Below are 20,496 nucleotides of genomic sequence, written 5' to 3' on the forward strand. Positions count from 1 at the left end.
GTGGTTTCGGCACAATATTAGTTGAAAATGTGGCGAAATGATCACGAATAGCCAATGCAGTATGAGATGGTGCATTATCGCACTTCTTTGTTCAATAAATTCAGACATAGTAAAAATCGAAGAGTTCACTTTTAGAGGCTCACAAAACGACGCGTATCTCAAATACTAATGAATATATCAGAGCTACCGTCCAGTCCATCTTGCCAATCGATTTGCTTGTCAGTTTGGATGAATTGAAACTCCGACGACTGGGTCGCCCAACTGTTGGCCGTAATCGCACGCTGCTAGTTGAAACAACTTCCCCATCTGTTGCTCGTGCTATATTAAAGTCTAAACCACCGGAACCTGTTGACGAAACATCCAAATCATATTTAAATCAGATCTCACTCCAGCTCAGTTGACGCACCTCAAGAACCTTCGGATTCTCTGGTGAAGAATGGCGATTCCTCTAAGACAATAAAATACGTTAATGGCGTCCCGAAATTAGTCAATAAGAATTTTCGCTCGTTCAACGATAAGGGAAATTCAAACAATCTTGCACATCCACTATCAGAATGTGAGGGGACTACGTACCAAGATCGGCAGTTTTCTCACAGCAGCAGCGATTAGCAGTATTGATGCTTTCTGCATCACTGAGTCATGGCTTCACCCAGCTATCCATGATGGGGAAGTTGTAGATGATTCATTCAATATTTACAGGAAGGATAGAAACAATATCACAAATGATAGTGAACGATATTGGGGTTTTTTCATCGCAATAAAGAAGTTTGTGCACGCTGAATGTATTCCAGTCATCGATGATAGTATTGAACACATCTACGTAAAAATCAAGTGCAATATTTCAGACATCATTATTGGATGTGTCTACATTCCTCCGAGAGCATCACTAGTCGCTTACCAAGCGTTTCTCGATACTCCAGTACTTGAAAGTAAAGCACAAAGATACCAACTTCCTCATCACGGGGGATTTCAACCTTCCAAGTAGCTCGCCTCATATAGACTGAAAATTTACTCTATGAAGGCTTCTCTCTGTTAAAATACCGCCAATTTAATAACATTCAAGCCGATAATCATAATTTACTTGATCTTTGTTTCAGTAATCAGCATATATGTATGTACATGTTGATCACACGCAGGCAATTACCCCAATGGATCGATACCATCCAGCCCTTGGTCTCACGATCGAACTCCAGCTCAGCCTCAAACCAGTAACTTTACCTTTCCATGATTTCAAAAGTGCTGACTGTGAGAGCCTTAATGCATTTTATCCAAACGTCGATTGGTCGAGCCTGTATTCATCCTCTACCCTAGACAGCAAAGGTGTAGTCTTCTATGACATTATTCAAAGAGGTATATCTACCTACATATGTGCCTGTTCGTTCACAAAATAACAACAATTTTCCGTACTGGTTTTCAAGCGAATTAAAACACAAAATGATACTTTAGAAGGAAGCCCATACTACATACAAGAAGTGCAATTGCAAAAAAGAATTATAGAAAGTTTAGCGAACTCAGGAGAGAATGTAAAATTCTCAATAAACAATGCTACAAGAATTACATAGATAAAATTGAACAACAAGTACAGGATGACGCTAATGTTTTCTGGAAATTTGTCAAACATAAAAAAAGAGGTAATGGTGACATTCCGTCCACCATGTCCTGGGATAATCTGACGGCAGACTCAGGTATCGATATTAGCAATATGTTCGCATCCTTTTTCAATAGTGTGTACAACCAAAATTCTCACCAGTGTTCACCGTCAACTGAAGTTGAACCAGCTCCGACTGTCACCATGGATGAATTTGGGGTTAACATCAATGATGTCCATAAAATGATGTCGACACTGAACTTGAAGATAGGTGCTGGTCCGGACGGCTTACCAAATACTTTTCTTAAAAACTGTGCAGACAGCCTTAGCGAGCATATCACACACTTATTCAGTTACTCACTACAAAATGGTGTCTTCTAAACTACATATATGGAAATTATCCTACATCTGTCCGATTCACAAGGACGGTCCAAAGCCTGAGGTCGTTAACTATAGGCCAGTTTGCATTCAATCAGCTTTGGCCAAGCTTTTCGAGAAGATAGTTCTTCTACAACTCACTGCATTCTTCACAAATATTATCACCAACAAGCAGCATGGTTTCGTCGGCGGTAGGTCGACTTCCTCTAACCTGTTTATCTACGTAAATTATCTACTAGATACGTAAATTATCTACTAGATGGCCTATTCTCTTTAATATCTTCGTAAACGATATTGGCGATAACTTTCAATCAGAATTTTTGCTTTATGCAGACGATTTGAAGATCTTCAGAATGATAACCAGTGAGCAAGACCTTCGAGTTCTTCAGAATGACATAGACAAGCTTTCGTTGTGGTGCCGATGAAACAAATTGGACTTGAAAGTCAGAAAATGTGTAACTGTATCCTACTCACGGTCACATATCAGAATACCAGCTAATTATTATCTAAACGATGAGTTGTTAAGTGAAGTGGATCATGTAAAGGACCTGGGTATCATCATAGACAATAAACTGACGTTGAACAAGCATATTGAGAAGATCACTCTCCAGGCTTTTAAAGTTCTGGGATTCATTACTAGAACTAGTAAGGATTTCAGGAATCCCATCTCGCTGTTACGCCTTTATTCATCAATGGTTCTGCCAATTTTAGAATATGGCACTGTAATTTGGACGCCTTATACCGATGCTGCCTCTAGTCGTATTGAAAAATACAATCAAAGCTATGTAAATGTCTTGGCTATCGATATGGTATTCCTGGTGGTTACAACACAGTGAATGATGTCTATAAACACTATCAGCACATCAACAGCCTGCAAGAACGTCGTCAAGTAGCTGACATGATATTTTTCTTCAAAGCCGTGAACGGCCTTATCGATGCGCCAGACATCATCAGCAGTTTCGAATTTGCATCAGTGGGTCTCTCACTGAGACGTAACCGTCTCCTGAAGACTATGAAAACTACCAAGAGCTACGTTTTCAATGGTCCCCACAACCGTCTGGCCAGGCTCGTCAACTCATTACATAGTGATGTGGACTTCTATAGCGGATCACTCAGTGCCTTCATCCCGGATATCAAATCACGTCTTCTGCAATATCCCTAGTCTCACCTTTTCCACTTTCTCCTTCCTAATTTGCTATTCTTACAATTTTTGTTCAATTTATAGTTTTATTTATTCTAGTGTTAAATATTATTAGTTCATCCCTCTTAATTACATAACAAATATTATATAATTTTAAATTTTTTAGTTATATAATGCCGTTTGGCGTATGTATACTTAAATAAATAAATAAATAAATATCACTAACAGTACAACCAACTTACAAAAAAATTACCGATTCGAAAAACACGCGAAGTATAAACTAAAAATTCACCTTTCAATTTCATCACAGGGGTACATAAGCCCACCGTCAACAAACTGATTGTACCTTATCAGTGTGGCTTTAGACCTGGTAAATCAACAACCGACCAGATATTCACCATGCGCCAAGTCTTGGAAAAGACCCGTGAAAGGACACACACCACCTCTTCGTCGATTTCAAAGCTGCTCTCGACAGCACGAAAAGGAGCTGCCTTTATGTCGCGATGCCTGAATTTGGTATCCCCGCAAAGCTAATACGGGTTTGTAAGCTGACGTTGGGCAACATGAAAAGCTCCGCCAGGATCGGGAAGGACCTCTCCGAGCCGTTCGATACCAAACGAGGTTTCAGACAAGGCGACTCCCTATCGTGCGACTTCTTCAACCTGCTGCTGGAGAAAATAAATCGAGCTGCAGAACTAAATCGAGCAGGTACAATCTTTTGTAAGAGTGTACAGCTGCTGGGGTATGCCGATGATATTGATATCCTGTCCTCAAACAAACAGTCGTCGCATTCTCGAATTGGCTTTCATGTCACTATTGACATTCATAACTTTGAAGTCGTAGAAATTTTCGTCTATCTTGGATCCAGTAAAACACCAACAATAATGTCAGCCTCGAAATCCAACGCAGAATAACTTTTGCCAACAGCTGCTACTTCGGACTGAGTAGGCAATTGAGAAGTAAAGTCCTCTCTCGACGAACAAAAACCAAACTTTATACGTCACTCATTATTCCCGTCCTGCTATATGGTATAGAGGCTGGGACGATGACAACAACTGATGAGTCGACATTGCGAGTGCACTCCGGAGCGCTTAGAGTGCACACCTCAAGCGCGTGTTTCTCACTCTTGAGAAACGCGTGTTTCTCAAAACACACTTTTTTAAACTGGCGGACATGATTCTGGTCGAACTACTCAAAAGATTTGCTTAATTTCTTTTAAATGTTCACAAAACGCCTGGCTATCGTCCCTACTAGATTCATGATTTTTTATAATTTATTAACAATGTTATGACAAAATTTATATAAAAATACATGGGAAGAAATTAAAAAAAAAAAAGTTAATTACTTTTTTATTTATCAACATTTTTTATGATTCTAGTAGGGACGATAACCATTCATGTACTTTCTAAGAATAAATTGGGTTTTTGTGTTTCAGATGATTCAAACATGAGAAATCGTGTCCGCCATTGAAAAAACGCATCTCATTCACCCAGCCATTTCTCCAAAAGATGTCCGAAAAAAATGGTTTATACACTCCAAGATATACTATACCTCATGATATGTGAAAAAAGTTCTATTGTAGAATAAAAATTTCTATGAACAAAAAAATGTCAAAAACGGGCCAGATTACCCTACTGACCCCTTAATACATTTTTTATATGTTTTCTACCCATTTTTAAAATTGTTTTATGTTTTTTAAATTTTTATAATTTTTTTAAATATTATTTTATTTTTTTGTATATTTTAATCCCTTTTATTACATACATACATATATGTGTGTACATGCACATGTTATATATAATACTTTTTTAATTATTTTTACATACATACATATATATTTTTTTGTAAATGTATTTTCTTATATTTTTTAAATTTTTGACATAGAGTACTAACAGTACTAAGACAACAACTATATACATATGTACATACACATAAATTCACCTAATTATGCAAAAGTTTTTTTTTGCTTCTCTCCACCACTGCTAATGGGCCTAACGGAAAAGTTATTAATCAAGTTACAACAGGAGGTTATTTGTGGCTGTTGTCTGTGTGTTACACGTTACTATGAGTGGTTTTTGACATTAATTTCTCAATTTTACTATTACTAAGTAGTTAACGCGGTTTTGTAGTTATTAATTGTTTATGCAATTTTATATAATCGTATAAGTATTATTCAATTTACAAACTTTTCAGCTGTGCTGAATAGGCCTGTTTTAAATTCAGCGCATGTTAAATTACAAGTCCTTCATTTAACGTCTTAAATTTATGCTGAATTATATATGGAGGCGATTCAGCTTATTTTTGCCGTCGCATGAAAGCTTATATTTTTTCTGTTTAGTGGCAATGCAATATTTGATTCAATGCTTTAGTAATTTCTGTCGAAATAATTGCAACATGACATTAACTAAAAACTTCGCTTAAGTTTACCCAACCAGGTATAGGAGGCAATTTAGCTCTAAAGAATACATTTATGTATGTATATGTATGTATCGTTTAAAAAGCATGAGCAGTGAACAATTCGGTATAAACTGTATCTTGCGGAAGCGTTGGGATGCCAGCCTTGCAGTGCCGGATTAATTATTAATTATAATTAAAAAAATATCCATTTAGATGGATCGTAAAATATCCTTGCATGCTTTAAACGCGAAGCGCTTAGGCTATACTACTTCACTTCCACTTTCTACCTAAAAATCTAGAAAATGATTTCGTCACGTTAAATCGTAAAAAAAATAAGTAGGCATTTTACGAACTTTAATGTTCCAATGTGTAATTATAAATATTATAATCGATCGTCCAGAGTTTTATTATTTTATTAATAGCCATTAATTTTTTAAAATCAAAATAAAGTTTAATTTCTGCCGAATACCGCTATTGTGAATTTTTATTGATTAAACAAATATTTTCATAAAATAAAATAAAAAGAAAACCATTATCGAATATCACTAGAATTTTTATGCTTCATGGCCGTCAAAAGAAAATAATATAATTATTAAATTTTTACAATATCTTTATTGAAAATAATTGCTTAGCGATATTCTTGTGACATGCACATTTATTGAATTTGGTTGCTAAGTGCGCTGTAGGCTGCTGTACAGAATCATTACTTTTCTTCGATTTCATTGAAAACCTCCACTTAAAGATTCTACTTCAAAAATTCCGATTTTGGTGGTCAGGTGGTAGGTGGTCAGCCCGAGCTGATGCTACGAAGCCACTTTTATGTGGTTTCATCACTATTAAGCAAGTTTTCCACTTAAAGATTCTACTTCAAAAATTCCGATTTTGGTGGTCAGGTGGTAGGTGGTCAGCCCGAGCTGATGCTACGAAGCCACTTTTATGTGGTTTTATCACTATTAAGCAAGTTTTCGAAGACATTTTCAATAACGTGGATCAAAAAGCGGAGTGCCGTAATAAAGCTTACGGACTACTTTCAACGATGAATAAGTTAGAAACGGGAATAATGACAATTACGTGGAACGGAATCCTAGAACGCTTGCAAGCGACTGGTGCTTTGCTGCAGTCGTCTGATCAAGACCTTAATACGGGATACGCCTTTTATGAATCATTATATGGCTACGTCCAAGTAATGCGATCCACTTTTTCAGATATTGAGGCAAGAGCCAAAGATCTGACCTACTGTGAAGAATACCAGCAACAGACATCACGACGAATCAAGCGAAATAAAAAGTACGACCATTTCAGCGGCTCTACTACACTCGGCGACTTTGTTGAAAATCAAACACCTGGACAACGTTTCGAATTTTAGCTGTTTATTGTCATTATTGATAACGTACTGTATACTTTAACTAAACGTATGAAAACATATCATAAAATTACTAGTGTTTTTGAAGTATTTCGGCAGCTAAAATCTCTTATAACAGAAGAGATTTTGGAAAAATCCTCTAGTATGGTTAGTGCTTACGAAGATGATTTGGAGAAGAGCCTAGGCGGCGAGTTAGTGCAGTTCTCAGAGCTGCTAAAAACAGATGTGGCTACTGTTATTGACAGCAAAAAACAGGAGCCTCTGGAACAGCAATATTATAAACTTGTATTAAATAATTCTTTAGTATCGTGTTTCACAAACTTAGAAATTGCTTTGCGAATTTACTTATCTCTCATGATCACTAACTGCAGTGGCGAACGTTCTTTTTCAACATTAAAACGTATTAAAAATGAATTAAGGAGCACGATGGGCAAAGAACGTCTTAATCATCTCACTTTGTTGAGCATGACTCGCTTGAAGAAGTCGATATTGAAAGTATTATCTCAAAATTTGCCCATAATAAATCTAGAAAAGTTTATTTGTAACAATTTTGATTTATTTAATACACTAAACTTGAGAACCTATAGCAAACCAAGGGCCCTTTGACAGAATTTGCTACAGGCCCCGTGCTAGTTTAAGCCGGCACTGCGGCCTTGGTTAGGTAGCTGTTCACAAGAAAGGCGGTGTGCGATGTCTTGTCGGAACCGATTGACCCTTCGTTTGAGTCTCTTGAGGACTTCCACGTAAAACTTGGCGTTGACGATTTGTCCAGGAGGAACAAATTCATGGTGGACGATGCCATTGATGTCAAAAACAATAAGCATCGTTTTCGCTTTGAATTTGCTCATTCTTCCCTTTTTGGGGCGTTGAGACGTCGGTGTGTGCCACTCTTTGTCGTCACCTGTGATTACGTTATTCAAAACTTGGGTTAGCCTGTTTGATCATATCAAACGTCTCTGTCGCATATTTACTGAGTTTCACACAGAATTGATTCACGTACCTCTGCTTTAACGAACGCTGCATTTTCAGCCTGCACCACTCACAGAAACACGTCGCACGAAAATCTTTGTCCTACTCTCCAGGTGTTCGGAGAGAACTAATCAGCCGCTCATTCTTCGTTAACTAGGAACGCCCTCTACCGAATCCAGTCGGTGCGCGCACGCAACGAAGTACAGTCGCGACAAACCCTGTATATATCTCTTATCTTGTACGCTTACGTAGTTGACTAGAATGCTATTTAGTGCAAAAAATTAAAATCAACTGTAAGTCACAAAATGAAATTCAGCATATTAAATTATAATTCAGCTTAATAAAAATATAATTCAGCTGCATTAAATTCAATTCAGCAAATACTATTCCTAATTAGTGCATGCAATTGCATATTTCTTAACTTCATTTTTTATGAGACACTACTATCCAATCCACTTCATATTGTTTGCTTATCCGATTACAGTCTATGCAATAATTACTCTGGTTTTCTATACCCTCATTTGCTTCACTTGCGTAATTACAGCAATTTTACGCAAGTATTTATCTGCAATAAGTATTGTTTTTGTTCTACTATTATCTAAACAACTGTTTTTGCCCCAACTGTTGGTCATCATTAGGCGCCAGCCGGTGGTAATATGCCCCTCTACGATGAATATATTCATAACTACATTTGTTGGTCGATGATTTTGTTTGCATACGTTTAGGTAAATATGCGGGCGAGTGCCGTTGCAAATAGCAAGCGAGCGAATGTCCGTGGAAAACTTTTCGAAACTAATTAAAACGATAAGAAGTTGAAGGAAAAATAAATTGTGTTAAAAGGGAAGCGTTTACTGCTTCCGTGGTCAGCAGTAAAAGTTTGGAATGTTCTTTATTTTCTGAGAGATCATAACTATGTAAAGATGTGGACCAACGAGTTGTTGACCAAAAGAGGGAGCACTGAAAGAAGTTATTAGAAACTTACGGAGGAAAATTGAGGTTAGAGGTTTAATCAAATAAAGAGCTTTATGCTTTTCTACATATACTTAGCATAAAAGAATTATTTTTTTATTTTTATATACATATACATATGTAGGTGGAAGGCACAGTCGTAGAACCCTTTCAGCCGTCATATAATTGCCTATGATATAGAATCTTTAAATGGTTACTACTGAAAATTCTGAATAGGGTTACAAGAAGAAAGGTAGATCTGATTATCGATCGAAAATCGAAAAGGAAGTGGTTGTGAAAATGCAATTCTGGTGTATCGTTATTGCACACTCGCTCAGTACTTGAATCTAGTAAACGGTGAGAGCTTTAAAATTTCCAAGAGATTGTATTGCAGAAATAACTTTCCTAACGGGTCAAAACCAGAAACTAGGAAGATTTTCACCATCACAAAACTGCGGTGCCCTCATGAATTTGGTTAGTCAAGAGTGATAGATAATAACACAAGGAAGAGGAAAAACACGAGAATGAAATCTAAGAAACACGCAGGGTAACGAACGCAGGCTGGAACTACCCGTTTAAGACAAAGTGAAAATACAATAAATAATAATATATAATATAGATTTGAAGTAAGATATATGCCCCTATTGCGGTTTTCAATCGACTTGGTCGAAATAAAGTTAAGGCTATTGAACTTCAGATCAACCAAACTCTTTTTTAGTATTGCGAACTTCAACTAAGTTCAGTCGAAGTGTGATTGATTTTGCCAACCTAAAAAAGTGAATTTTGACATATAGTGAAATAGCTGAAAATTTTAAAACGACATATTTAAACAATTGAATTCAGTTATTGCTCGCGAAAAAGTGAATAAACATTAAAATAAATAAAAAAAATGGATATAAATTTTGATTTATGCGCTTCAAAGGTTTCATTTTACTCAAAAAGTGCCTTGCCGGGAGTAGTTGGTTGCATCGATGGGACCCATGTCCGCATAATTTCATCCAGAAAAGAAGTTCAACACCTTTATCTTAACAGAAAGAGCTACTACAGTGTTAATTGTATGTATAAAATCTGAATTATATTAGAAAAAACTACAACTGCTATTAAGCTTATATGCTAGTCAACCCCACTTGTACGGAGCTGCATACCAACAAAAGTTGAAGTCATTCTTCAACCGCAATATATTTTTACAAAAACATTGATGTCGGCAATAGCGAATTTTAAAACTTCGATTAAAATGTAGTTGGGTTGAAAACCCTAATAGGGGCAATAGGTTTTACGATAGGCGCATATACTATACATACATATGTCATTGTCAACTTGGCACAACAACTACAAAAGAAACAAGTTGATATCATGGATTTTCGAAAGCTATTCGAGTAAAACATTTTGCCAAACCTAGTCCTTCCATGAGGTACGGGTCTACGCAACCGGAAGGTACCTGTATTTATATCGGGTGAAGGGACATCACTTTAACAGCATGCCTGCAGAAACCATTTCGAGAGATGAAATCTCAACCTTTATCTGCATGAAGACATCATTATCAAAATACAAGATCTTGAAAGTTCTCCATCATAGTAATTTTCTATTACGTCAGATTGTCCTGATAGATGGCATTACTTAATACTGAAGTTGGAGCATTGGCGGAAGGAACTACGGCACTATCTTACTCTTAGCCAACATAAGGCCCTGAACCAATAATCCACTATAGCATATAGCTGCCGTATGAACGATCGGAATCAATTTCTTGTAAGGAACCTTTGTATTTAAGAAGGGTATTAAAGCTTCGGTGCAACCGAAGTTAATGTTTTTTCTTGACTTAATTGATTTTCATACTTCTTGGAAGGACCATGTGGTAGCCATGTAGCGAAAAGAAGAAACGGCTGGGGCGCTGTTGATAACTCAGCTATAATCGCGTAAGCGGTGTCTACGCCAGTAAAGAAGAAGAATTGATTTTCAGTTAAAAATTCTGTACAACTTCGCTTTACAAATTTCATTTCGAGCCTTCGATATTTATAATCCAGTTGGCTGCAGGCTTCGCCTATCTTCGTGAGCATCTGCCACCAGAAACAAATATATAGATAATATATACATACGTACTCTTCCATACATGAGCAATTTTATCGTCGTATAGACCGGAATTCCGCTTGTACTCTTATTGTTCTTCACACTTCATCTTCGGTTGTAGTTGTCCAGGTTGCCACTCTATACTGCAGAGTTGTAGGACGTGCAGCTTCATTGATTTGCACTGTTTATATGGGAAGATATTAAACTTAGTGATATGTAAATACCATATATCACACACTATTAGGGTGGGTGAAAAAAAAATGTTTTTCGCTTAGTACTCTGAAAAATTGGTTCTTAGACACCTCTAAGAAAGTCTCTCCAAATATGAGATCTTAATTGTAACGGGAAGGTCCTCCACCTTACAGTTTTCTTTTTTTCTTATTATCAGACAGAAAAATTCTAATTCAGCGACTCGAACTGACGTATGGAAGGACTTGGTGCATTTTACGTCAAGATCGTAAATTGAAAGCGTACAAAATACAGCTTGTGCAAGAACTGAAGCCGCTTGACGTTCCCAAGCGGCATCGCTTCGCTCTATGTGCTCTTGAAAAGTTTCAAGAAGATCCGACGTTTTCGAGCAAAATTTTGTTCAGCGATATGGCTCATTTCGGCTCATTTAATGGGAGAGATTCAAAAGCTGCCATTTCATCCAGAAAAACAACCGTTTGAATTGGTTTGTGGTCCGATGGATTCATCAGTCTTTATTTTTTCAAAAATGATGTCGGTTATAGCGCCATGATAACCAACTATTTGATACCTGAAATTGAAGGTCGCAATCTCGGCAACTACTTTCCACACATCGCATAAATCAATGGATTTATTGAGAGAACACTTCAATGAGCAGAAATTTCACGTTTTGGGCCGGTCTATTGATCACCAAGTGACTATGATATCATACCGTTAGATTTTTTCCTTTGGGTATATGTAAAGTCTAAAGTCTATGTGGACAATCGGTAATCGATTCAGGCTAGGAACTAAACATCACGCGTGTTACTCGCCAGTTACCAGTCGAAATTCTCGAACGAGTCATCGAAAATTGGACTCAACGAATGGACAACCTGAGACATAGCCGCGGCCAATATTTGATAGAGATTGTCTTCAAAAAATAAATGCCCATTAAATGTGACATTTCTGTCTTTTTTCTTTAAAAAAGTAGGGAACCTCAAAATGGATCACCCTTTATTAGAGATAATTTTTCCTACAAAGCTATTAGTTTTCCGATTTATAATAATATTTTTTTCAAGGAGTTATAATAATTTATAAGAAAACAAATTTTGCCTGTAATCCGAAGGAACTTGCCGATACAACTAAGAGCTCATACTTGCATGTAGAGACTTAGAGGTGTGTTATAACCTTTTTTTGGCCCACCCTTCTATATATATTCATAAACAGTACCAGGAAAATAAAAGTACTATATAAGTATGTGTGTATATATACTATAGGTGTTCCTTTAAGTCCCCATTGTAACTGTTCATCGTGTAGGTAATTTCCGTGCGAATGATTTTGAATGCGTGTGTATGTATAGTGTAACTAAGGGAAGGCAATATCAAAATATTAATGTTTATCACATAGCATGAGGATTGTTTGAATAGTCGTTAACTTTTTCGTAAATAATAAGGCTAGTAAAAAGAAATCCATTATTTTTTCAATAGATAGCATTAGTAACCAGTAGCTCGCGTTGTACGGTGTACGAGTAAAGGTTACGATATAACGTTAGAAATATAGGATTTCATACCAAGGCAATTTTGTGACAGACGTGACTGAGTATTGTTTGAGTCAAAGATGGACATCGGCATAGGAATACGCCTCAATAAAGACGAAAACCCAAGCTGCAAATGTAAATATGATCGTCAAAGATGCAGTACGCTCTGATGCATCGATCCAATAAGCTTCTACGAGTGAGATGAGAGTGGCATTATGAATTTACATTCGAAATGGTAAAAACTTATCAGATAAAACAGTGCGGATTATTCTAGCTATTATAAATGCCAAAATATTTTTTTTCTTGGCTGTAACTGCAAATATTTTTCAATTTTATAAAAAGAAAGTTGAGCACTTGTGGGTGATCCTGAACTGGAATGTAATGTAAACAAGACACAAGTTATCTAAAGCGAACCAAAGACTTACAAGAAGTCGTCCTCTACGATGGATCGAGGAGACTTCTCCAAGAATACGAATGTCAACGACAATACGTTCGTTCACGAGAATGAAACTGCGTTTACAGTGGTTATATAGAACTTCGATCCGATAAAGGTCTGTGCTAGCTCCAATCCATTGAAAAATAATCCCAAAAATGAAAGCAGAGCGGAGTTCATTGAGGTGGATAAATAATTTGTATTATTATTAGAACTCATTCGCATGCTGCATACATGAAAACGAGCCCTCGTATATAAGAGAAAAATACAAACATACTTACATCAGAGTATACCTGTATATGTACTTATGTCCGTCCATCATTTATTTCCTTGCAACAATACCACAAAGTAAGCTTTGTTGGTCCGTCACAATGGAATAAAATGTCGAAATTCGTGCATGTCCAGTTGATTGGGTGGCCGAAATGTGTTCCCTCAGTGGGAGTGTACAGTGTCTATATTGCCGATCTTAATGGAATTATATCTGCAATCGTTTCTTGGGTTGGAGTTTAAAAACTAGTTTATGTAAAACTATGTGGACTAACTTAAACAATAAAAGTTAAAAGGCATATTAGATGAATTTGAAAGAGAGAGAGGTAAATATTCAATTCTCTAAAATATTTTTTTCACAAAAACTTTATTAGAAGTTCGATGTCGGACTAAAACTTATAGGTTCTTCTTATGCCGGTTAAAAGCAAGGTTTATGCCAGAGTATGAAAGTAAAAGCTTAACCTCGAAGTAACTTTTTCTAAGGGACTTGAAAACAATTGATGTTTCGTCAGCAGAGCCTCGGATATTTCAAAAGATGCATAAGTAATCGTATACAATTTTAAGTTTTTTTCCGATTAAGCAAGGAGTTCTCTTAGGTTAAATCAATTTATAGTATGAACTTAGTTTGTGGACAGTAACAGATTTACCTTCCGAAAGATTTTCTTTCTCCACAATTTTAACTTCTTTTTGCAAGGTTTATAAGCAAGCCCTAAGAAGCTTTCCAATCCTTAGTATTTATTATGTATGTAGGTACATATATATTTGCGCCCAAATTGAGAACTCTAAAATATTTTCCTTTAGTATGTCTATTTTTGGTACGGTTTTGGTCCACCATAGCTACTCATTTCAAAAATTTCAGAAGTAATCTATTAATTTTAGACTCATAACATCCAGTCTTCTTCATTTAGTCTATACGCTCGATGAAACTCCCAAATCACATTTTTAACGAGGACTATGCGTAAGTATTTCAGTTCTCTGGAGTACAAGACAAAGTGTAACCAGGACAACTCGAGCCAAGGTTTCAATCTCAGTGAAATGTGATTATGGCAAATATACAGGTGCGGCAGTCAATCCCGCATTTTTTGAAGTAGGTGTAACATAGATATCAAAATTATATTCATAAAATATTTTTCTACATTAAAAAGCATTTAAGAAACATTGAAAATAATCACTGTTTGAAAATAACATCAGCAAGAGTCTTCCGTGCACGGCATTCGCGCAGGCGATTTGCGAAGCTGAAATCACGAAGCATAGGCTGAGGAATTCTCTCAATTTCTACGGATTCTTGCCTTCAGTTCACCAACAGTATGAGGTCTTTCTTCGTACACTTTACTTTTTAGATAACCCCACAAGAAAAAATCACACGCAGTGAGGTCTGGTGAACGGGGCGGCCACGGAATCGGGCCATTGCGGGAAATCACTCGGTTTGGAAAAACTTCCCACAGCAATTCGAACGCGTTCAATATTCTTGGAGTTCGAACTGATCTCGCACTGCCACCTCTTTTTCTTGTCGTTTCACCAATATTTTCAAAGTTTTCGACCCACAACTTTATTGCGTTTACCGAAGGCACTGGTCTATTGCGATTAATTTGAAAATGCGTTCGGAAACGACGCCGAGCGGCTACATAGCTACCACTTTGATAAAAAGCTTTCACGGCAAACGAACGTTGTTGCTTAGTCCACGGCTCCATGTCTACTGAAATGCTATGAATAGGACAACACAATGGTGACCTTGGCTGCTCGCCCCCCACCACTCCTACGCTCCTGCGCGCTATTTATAATTGCAGTATTGACTGCCGCACCCTGTATATAAGATCATACATATGTACTATATGTATGGCAAAATTAAATTTTATAAAAATTGCCTATTAATTAAAACACTGTACAATGTGTTTGCTGAAGCATTGTTTCAATCAAGTTGACCATTAAGAGCGGCGATTACGAGGGAGTTTACATTCATATCCCTTTGAATTTGATTGCACGGATTGCATAGTCCATCGTTCAATATGTATATACGGTATGCAAGCATATAACCATATATTTTTCTTATATATCTGCGGAGACCATGTAGAGATATTTTTAAAAATACTAAATAAATATTTCTCTTATTCAGCGTTCTTCTAAAATCTTACATTGTAAAATACACAAATATATAAGTACTACCATGAGCAAAAATTAGTAAGCCTTTGTGTATAAAGTTCTTAATTTGTCATTCTAAATCTATTTCGAAGAGAAAACAGACTAAAAAATAATTCGAGCTGCAGAACTAAACCGAGAAGGTACAATCTTCTATAAGAGTGTACAACTGCTTGCGTATGCTGATGATAATGATATCATTGGCCTTAACAACCGCGCTGTTGTTTCTCCAGAATGGATAAGGTAGCGAAGGAAATGGGTCTGGAGGGCAAGACGAAATATCTCCTGTCATCAAATAAACAGTTGTCGCACTCGCGACTAGGCACCCACGTCACTGTTGACATTCATAACTTCGAAGTTGTAAATAATTTCGTCTAACTTGGAACCAGCATCAACACCAACATCGGACTAAGTAGGCAATTGAGAAGTAAAGTCCTCTCGCGACGAACAAAAACAAAACTCTATTCCCGTCCTGCAATATGTTGCAGACAACATCTGATGAGTCGACGTTGTGAGTTTTCGAGAGAAAAGTTCTGCGAAAGATTTATGGTCCTTTTCGCATTGGGCACGGCGAATATCGCATTCAATGGAACTATGAGCTGTATGAGATATATGAGATTAAAAGACAGCGGCTACGCTGGATAGGTCATGTCGTCCGAATGGACGAAAACATTCCAGCTCTGAAAGTTTTCGATGCAGTACCCTCCGGGGGAAGCAGAGGAAGAGGAAGACTCCCACTCCATTGGAAGGACCAGGTGGAGAAGGATCTGACTTTGCTTGGAGTCTCCAATTGGTGCCACCTTGCGAAAAAAGAAACGATTGGCACGCTGTTGTTAACTCGGCAATAAACGCGTAAGCGCTTTCTACACCAGTAAAGAAGAAGAAATCTATGTAGTCCCCTACGAGCCGGTGCATTATCGTGGTGCAAAAAAACAGAATTGCCGGTCCACAATTCCGGTCTCTTTTTACCAATAACTTCGCGCAAACGACGCATAAGACTCAAATTGTAAGAATTCGGAGTACACGAACCTCTAAAATCGAAGAACACTGTCAACATAAGCTTGATTTTTGAACTGTTTTGACGTGGTTTTTTCGGCTCACCTTTGCCACGATATTCGGCCGATTTATCGGCTGTTTTTGGGTCATGAGCATAGATCCAAGACTCATCGCCAGTAATAATATGCTTCATGACATCCTGGTAGTCGGAAAGCATTGTTTGACAGACGATAACGCGACGCTGGTTTTCGAAAAAAATTGGTGTTTTTGGAAGTTGAGCCTAAATGATCTTTCAAAATGGTTTTCACTGATCCTTTCTATATATGCCAGTAAGACCTCTGACTTTTAATCGTCGACACCCAATCAACAACTCCTTTATTTTATTGACGTGTTGATGTTGGTGACCGTCCTGGTTTGAATAATTTGTACCAATCAAAAACACTTGCTCGCGATAAACAATTATCACCGAAGGCCTTTTCCAACATTCTGAACGTTTCGGCATCAGAAATTTGATTCCGCACCTAAAATTTAAGAAAACTTCTTTGTAGAATAATTTCATTGATCGTAAAAATCGCCAACGCACTTTATGTACTTCAGAAAGACAAGCGCATACTAAACACTAATGTTTATTTAGATGTGACATTTGGCACAGATGTTACTAACAGTCATACCAACCTAGAAAAAAATATTTCGACGAATGGGTTTTCGTTCAAAATTTAAATTAGAAAGTCTTACTCAAACCCAAACCTTGCAGTGTGGCCAATAGACCAACAACTGGTATAAATTGGTATAAACTGGTATAATCAAATAAAGAGAGACTAAGCGTTTTCACCACTCTTTCAAATACTCACTGATATTGAATGCAAAGAAAAACAAAGAAACTTAAGCTTGTTCTTAAACTAGTCTTAATACCTAGAATAATTCCCGCCACCGGCTATGACTTTCCTACAAGGCAAACAGTGTAGTTGTATACGACGTCATTCGTGCGGATTAATACCGATTACAAAATAACACTTCACTGTACCTCAAATATTCGACTTGCCGGGAGGAAATTCATCATCAGCCGTTAATACCACAGAAGACAGTTAATTGAATTAAAGCTCAGACGACTCAGAGTATGAAGTTCGATAAGGAAACACATTCTAAATTGATAGACATGTTGGTTCGGACATAAGAAATTTTGACGAAAATTGTCAGGGAACCAGTTTTTGCCTAGATACTTGTATTTTGGTAACGAATGATAAGGTGGCCATAGAACTGAGAAAATTAAATACACAGCTCATTGGATTGTTGTCGGTTATCAATGAGGCACATGTAAATACCGAAAATCCTTAACATTAATTGATGCTTAAATAATGCAATTTTCCCTAAAGATAGAAAGATTCCTGTAGTCTGTAATAAAATTATATCTTTGTGTCGCCTGTAGGTTAGGTAAATGGGCTGATTACTCGCGAGGTTACGAATAATCTCACATATAATGTTATAGACGCTTGTAGTTGTGATGCCTTCTAGGTATGGATAAAAAAAGACCATCACATGTCGATAAAATGCTTAGAGCTTGCCACAAATTTATTGAGTCGGTTAATATCTATAGAAGCCAATTCGTAGGGTTCGTAAAAAGTATGATAACCTAGATGATTCAGCTTTAATCTGGCGAAACCTGGACAGTAAGAAAGTTTCTAGATGTTGCCATTTCATCTTCATTACATACCGGGCGGAACGACTTGGGGGCGGCAAAACGTTCTTCGCGGTTTATTAGTATTCAGAAAAATACTTCAACAAACTTTTTTACAAAATTTATTATAAAAGATAAAGAGTTGTACACTCAAATGTAAAAATCTGAATAACAATGAAAAATATTAATTTTTACTCGAATACTCTTCAGTCTTTGAATTTGTCTTACATCTTTTGGCTTAAATAGTGATAGAACTTAAAGAGGCACTTTCTACCTTTGATCGCTGCAAAATCACATATCATATCATTGTAATTTAAAGTGGAAGCAGTTTCACATTCTATTGAGAGAATCCCAAGATTGGACAGTCTACTCTGACTCATGGTCGATCTCAAGTAAGATTTGATCAATTTAAGTTTGCTAAAAGATCTTTAACAAGATGCATCTGATACAGGTATAGTGAGTAGTATTCTTAAAGCTGTCGCTAACGTCTTGTAGGCTTCCAGTCCCATTGAAGAAATGTATAATAAAACTTTTTATATACTTAATATAGAAGATATTTTGTAAAAATTCACTTTTGTTCGAACCACCTCATGAAACTTGTAGGTAGGTAGATAAAGGGGGGCGGCAGAACATTCTTGGCCCCGGGCGTCCGAAGTTGTAGCTACGCGATGTATCAAACAGAGTTAGAACTTTTAAAGTGGTTTAGTGGGCGGCGGATTGTTTGTAAGGCAATCAAAATTATTAACTTTTCAAATAGGACAATGAAAGTATTTCATTATAGACTCATATCCATAAAAATTAACACTCTTTCAGTTGGTAATACGCTTCGAAAATGAGCCTCACACACAAATAGTATTGTCGGAAATATATTTAAGGAAACAATTTCGATTCTATAAAGCACAAAATATGGCTTCTGGCGCTACTTGGGTTGGGGGGTTAAAATGTACTGGCACTAATAGATCATAGATATATCTTAAACTTATCGGATTTCTTTCATACATATTCTCATAGTTTGCAATTTCTATGTAAATTCTGAACACTTGCAATCGAAAATCAGCGCGCAATCTCATTTGCAATATAAAACTACCAAAGGAAGCAGTCGTCGCAGCTGCTGCTTTAAAATGCAATTAATTCGTTCACCTTTTCGCATCACCGACAGATGCACAGGCGCTCAAAGACACCGGCCACAGTTGAAATTGCCAAATGGAAAGTTATAAAATGCATTAAAAAGTGTTAAAAGGCATGCAAAATAAATGCATGCGATTATAAACGAACAAAACGTGTCTTTGTAGCATACTTTTAGGTGTATAGCGTTGCACACATAAGTGTATATAATATACTTTTAGATGCGCACAAAGCATACATACGTACTTAGGTAGAAGGCTAATCTGGGCAGGTTGATATTGCGAAAGAGTTTTTAATTTAAAAGGGGCCAAAACGCTGACCCGACAAATGACCCGCACACACCTTAGAATATGCTACAAAGTCACTGGCCGTTCATTGCATAATGCATATTTATAGGAACTGAATTGCAAAATGCTATTCGGCAAATTGAAAGCGAGCGCTAAAGGAGCGCGCAAACGAACAAACGGCTTAAAAATGCCGGTGAGTAAAACAAAATTTACAGGGGTTGAGCGGAAGTAATTGCGCGCAGATAAACGAACCCAATTGGCGATAAGCGCGCTGTATGTACCCCAAATGCAAAGCTGCGTGTCGTCTGGCACTTGTAGTCACCGAATTTCAGCTGGATTTGTAGGAAATTTAAAATTTTACCACCCAACGCTATATCTAAATAATTCAAGCAACCCAACGCCTGCTTTTGTGCCATTAAATGTACAACAATTCTGGCTGCACATCTTAACATTCTCTACTTTTATATAAAGATTTAGCATACCAGCGGGCGCGTTAGCGCGTAATCCGCAACGGCAACTGTATATGCAAATAGGTTGGTGCTGGTGTTGCTGGCAACGTCGGGGAAAACTTTTACGCCAACTTTTACATTACACAGCGCATCGCTTTTTCTTTTCCCCCTCTGCACCACTTGCTTGCGTGCGCCTGGCGCGCTGCTAGGTAGCTTTCTTTGTATGCATGCAAATCCAGGTGCGCGCTATGCATGCGCTAAGCTGCGTCTGAAAGTCAAACTTGAGTTGCTTGCATTTCGCTAGCTTCTTTCACTTTCTCTGCTTTTATTTGCTTAAGCGTAAGTTTTAAGCGTTTCTATTCTATTCTATTTTTGTTTTTTTTTTACATTTTTGCTTTTGCATTGTGCAGCACTTTTTCGTGCGCTTCTAAGCGAGTCGAGTACAAATAATCGCATTTAAGGCAAGTTTTGAAAAACTTTGCCAACAACAAAAATAAAGCGAAGTGAATGCGCCAAGTTATTAGGCGCCGTCCGTAGCGGAATTGTCGGTGTTTGCAATGCAAGTCAGGTAAATGCGC

This window comes from Bactrocera neohumeralis, chromosome 4 (assembly GCF_024586455.1).
Source record: "Bactrocera neohumeralis isolate Rockhampton chromosome 4, APGP_CSIRO_Bneo_wtdbg2-racon-allhic-juicebox.fasta_v2, whole genome shotgun sequence".
Taxonomy (NCBI): Eukaryota; Metazoa; Arthropoda; class Insecta; order Diptera; family Tephritidae; genus Bactrocera; species Bactrocera neohumeralis.